The sequence below is a fragment of the Phyllobates terribilis genome, unplaced genomic scaffold, assembly GCF_046119375.1.
Source record: "Phyllobates terribilis strain yellow unplaced genomic scaffold, ASM4611937v1 Scaffold_226__1_contigs__length_3207580, whole genome shotgun sequence".
Classification (NCBI taxonomy): Eukaryota; Metazoa; Chordata; class Amphibia; order Anura; family Dendrobatidae; genus Phyllobates; species Phyllobates terribilis.
Genome location: NW_027362986.1, coordinates 2,363,857 through 2,368,740, shown reverse-complemented (window position 1 = coordinate 2,368,740; position 4,884 = coordinate 2,363,857).

Genomic DNA, 4,884 nt, shown 5'->3' with positions numbered 1-4,884 from the left:
ACGGGGGTAAATTTGAAAAAAGTTGAAAAAAAATTTTGTTTGGATTTAGCATTTTTTTCGGCGTTTATCAGACTTTCAGATAGGGGAAATGTCAGTGAGCGCTCCGATTTCAGTTCCAGAGCGATTCACCCAATGAGTCCTTGATATTTAGTCATTTTCAGCCAATTTTCTGGATTTTTGAAAATTTCACTTTTTTGTGAAAATATCCACTAAATGAGGGAATAATATGTGTGAGGGTACCCCAGGAGAGTTCCAAATGTGTGTGGGTAGAATATATATCCCACGGGGGTAAAATTGAAAAAAGTTGAAAATTTTTTTTTTTGGACTTAGTCATTCTTCCGGCGTTTATCACACTTTCTGATAGGGCAAATGTCAGTGAGCATTCCGATTTCAGCTCCAGAGCGATTCGCCCAATGAGTCCTTGATATTTAGTCGTTTTCAGCCAATTTTCTGGATTTTTGAAAATTTCACTTTTTTGTGAAACTATCCACTAAATGAGGGAATAATATGTGTGAGGGTACCCCAGGAGAGTTCCAAATGTGTGTGGTAGAATACATATCCCACGGGGGTAAAATTGAAAAAAGTTGAAAAAAATTTTTTTTTGGACTTAGTAATTTTTCCGGCGTTTATCAGACTTTCAGACAGGGGAAATGTCAGTGAGCGTTCCGATTTCAGTTCCAGAGCGATTCGCCCAATGAGTCCTTGATATTTAGTCGTTTTCAGCCAATTTTCTGGATTTTTGAAAATTTCACTTTTTTGTGAAAATATCCACTAAATGAGGGAATAATATATGTGTGAGGGTACCCCAGGAGAGCTCCAATGTGTGTGGGTAGAATATATATCCCACGGGGTTAAAATTGAAAAAAGTTGAAAAAAATTTTTTTTTGAACTTAGTCATTCTTCCGGCGTTTATCACACTTTCTGATAGGGCAAATGTCAGTGAGCATTCCGATTTCAGCTCCAGAGCGATTCGCCCAATGAGTCCTTGATATTTCGTCGTTTTCAGCCAATTTTCTGGATTTTTGAAAATTTCACTTTTTTGTGAAAATATCCACTAAATGAGGGAATAATATGTGTGAGTTTACCCCAGGAGAGTACCAAATGTGTGTGGGTAGAATATATATCCCACGGGGGTAAAATTGAAAAAAGTTGAAAAAATTTTTTTTTTGGACTTAGTCATTTTTCTGGCGTTAATCAAACTTTCAGAAATCGGAAATGTCAGTGAGCGTTCAGATTTTGGTTCCAGAGCGATTCGCCCAATTAGTCCTTTATATTTAGTCGTTTTCAGCCAATTTTCTGGATTTTTGAAAATTTCACTTTTTTGTGAAACTATCCACTAAATGAGGGAATAATATGTGTGAGGGTACCCCAGGAGAGTTCCAAATGTGTGTGGTATAATACATATCCCACGGGGGTAAAATTGAAAAAAGTTGAAAAAAATTTTTTTTTGGACTTAGTAATTTTTCCGGCGTTTATCAGACTTTCAGACAGGGGAAATGTCAGTGAGCGTTCCGATTTCAGTTCCAGAGCGATTCGCCCAATGAGTCCTTGATATTTAGTCGTTTTCAGACAATATTTAGGATTTTTGAAAATTTCACTTTTTTGTGAAAATATCCACTAAATGAGGGAATAATATGTGTGAGGGCACCCCAGGAGAGTTCAAAATGTGTGTGGGTAGAATATATATCCCATGGGGTTAAAATTGAAAAAAGTTTAAAAAAATTTTTTTTTGGACTTAGTCATTTTTCCAGCGTTTATCAGACTTTCAGAAAGGGGAAATGTCAGTGAGCATTCAGATTTCAGTTCCAGAGTGATTAGCCCAATGAGTCCTTGATATTTAGTCGTTTTCAGCCAATTTTCTGGATTTTTGAAAATTTCACTTTTTCGTATAAATATCCACTAAATGAGGAAATAATATGTGTGAGGGTACCCCAGGAGAGTTCCAAATGTGTATGGGTAGAATATATATCCCACGGGGGTAAAATTGAAAAAAGTTGAAAAAATTTTTTTTTTGGACTTAGTCATTTTTCCAGCGTTTATCAGACTTTCAGATAGGGGAAATGTCAGTGAGCGTTCCGATTTCAGTTCCAGAGCGATTCGCCCAATGAGTTCTTGATATTTAGTCGTTATCAGACAATATTTATGATTTTTGAAAATTTCACTTTTTTGTGAAAATATCCACTAAATGAGGGAATAATATGTGTGAGGACACCCCAGGAGAGTTCAAAATGTGTGTGGGTAGAATATATATCCCACGGGGGTAAAATTGAAAAAAGTTGAAAAAATTTTTTTTTTGGACTTAATCATTTTTCCGGCGTTTATCAGACTTTCAGATAGAGGAAATGTCAGTGAGCGTTACAATTTCAGTTCCAGAGCGATTCGCCCAATGAGTCCTTGATATTTAGTCGTTTTCAGCCAATTTTCTGGATTTTTGAAAATTTCACTTTTTCGTATAAATATCCACTAAATGAGGAAATAATATGTGTGAGGGTACCCCAGGAGAGTTCCAAATGTGTGTGGGTAGAATATATATCCCACGGGGGTAAAATTGAAAAAAGTTGAAAAATTTTTTTTTTTGGGCTTAGTCATTTTTCCGGCGTTTATCAGACTTTCAGATAGGGGAAATGTCAGTGCGCGTTGCAATTTCAGTTCCAGAGCGATTCGCCCAATGGGTCCTTGATAGTTAGTCGTTTTCAGCCAATTTTCTGGATTTTTGAAAATTTCACTTTTTTGTGAAAATATCCACTAAATGAAGGAATAATATGTGTGAGGGTACCCCAGGAGAGTTCCAAATGTGTGTGGGTAGAATATATATCCCACGGTGGTAAAATTGATAAAAGTTAAAAAAAATTTTTTTTGGACTTAGTCATTTTTCCGGCGTTTATCAGACTTTCAGATAGGGGAAATGTCAGTGAGCGTTCCGATTTCAGTTCCAGAGCGATTTGCCCAATGAGTCCTTGACATTTCGTCGTTGTCAGGCATTTTTCTGAATTTTTGAAATTTCACTTTTTTGTGAAAATATTCACTAAATGAGGGAATAATATGTGTGAGGGTACCCCAGGAGAGTTCCAAATGTGTGTGGGTAGAATATATATCCCACGGGGGTAAAATTGAAATAAGATGAAAAAAATTTTTTTGGGGACTTAGTCATTTTTCCGGCGTTTATCAGACTTTCAGATAGGGGAAATGTCAGTGAGCGTTTCGATTTCAGTTCCAGAGCGATTCGCCCAATGAGTCACTGATATTTCGTCATTTTCAGGCAATTTTCTGGATTTTTGAAAATTTAACTTTTTTGTGAAAATATCCACTAAATGAGGGAATAATATGTGTGAGGGTACCCCAGGAGAGTTACAAATGTATGTGGGTAGAATATATATCCCACGGGGGTAAAATTGAAAAAAGTTGAAAAAATTTTTTGTTTGGACTTAGTCTTTTTCCGGCATTTATCAGACTTTCAGATAGGGGAAATGTCAGTGAGCATTCCGATTTCAATTCCAGAGCGATTCGCCCAATGAGTCCTTGATAGATAGTCGGTTTCAGCCAATTTTCTGGATTTTTTAAAAATTTCACTTTTTTTATGAAAATATCCACTAAATGAGGGAATAATATGTGTGAGGGCACCCCAGGAGAGTTCCAAATGTGTGTGGGTAGAATATGTATCCCACGGGGGTAAAATTGAAAAAAGTTGAAAAAATTTTTTGTTTGGACTTAGTCATTTTCCGGCATTTATCAGACTTTCAGATAGGGGAAATGTCAGTGAGCATTCCGATTTCAGTTCCAGAGCGATTCGCCCAATGAGTCCTTGATAGATAGACATTTTCAGCCAATTTTCTGGATTTTTGAAAATTTCACTTTTTTGTGAAAATATCCACTAAATGAGGGAATAATATGTGTGAGGGTACCCCAGGAGAGTTCCAAATGTGTGTGGGTAGAATATATATCCCACGGGGTAAAATTGAAAAAAGTTGAAAAAATAATTTGTTTGGACTTAGTCATTTTTCCGGCGCTTATCAGAGTTTCAGATGGGGAAATGTCAGTGAGCGCTGAGATTTTAGTTCCAGAGCGATTCGCGCAATGAGTCACTGATATTTCGTCGTTTTCAGGCAATATTTTGGATTTTTGAAAATTTCACTTTTTTGTGAAAATATCCACTAAATGAGGGAATAATATGTGTGAGGGTACCCCAGGAGAGTTCCAAATGTGTGTGGGTAGAATATATATCCCACGGGGGTAAAATTGAAAAAAGTTGAAAAAATTTTTCTTTTTGACTTAGTTATTTTTCCGGCGTTTATCAGACTTTCAGATAGCGGAAATGTCAGCGAGCATTTCGATTTCAGTTCCAGAGCGATTCGACCAATGAGTCCTCGATATTTCATCGTTTTCTGCCAATTTTCTGGATTTTTGAAAATTTCACTTTTTTGTGAAAATATCCACTAAATGTGGGAATAATATGTGTGAGGGTACCCCAGGAGAGTTCCAAATGTGTGTGGGTAGAATATATATCCCACGGGGGTAAAATTGAAAAAAGTTGAAAAAATTTTTTGTTTGGACTTAGTCATTTTCCGGCATTTATCAGACTTTCAGATAGGGGAAATGTCAGTGAGCATTCCGAGTTCAGTTCCAGAGCTATTCGCCCAATGAGTCCTTGATAGATAGTCGGTTTCAGCCAATTTTCTGGATTTTTGAAAATTTCACTTTTTTGTGAAAATATCCACGAAATGAGGGAATAATATGTGTGAGGGTATCCCAGGAGAGTTCCAAATGTGTGTGGGTAGAATATATATCCCACGGGAGTAAATTTGAAAAAAGTTGAAAAAAAATTTTGTTTGGATTTAGCATTTTTTTCGGCGTTTATCAGACTTTCAGATAGGGGAAATGTCAGTG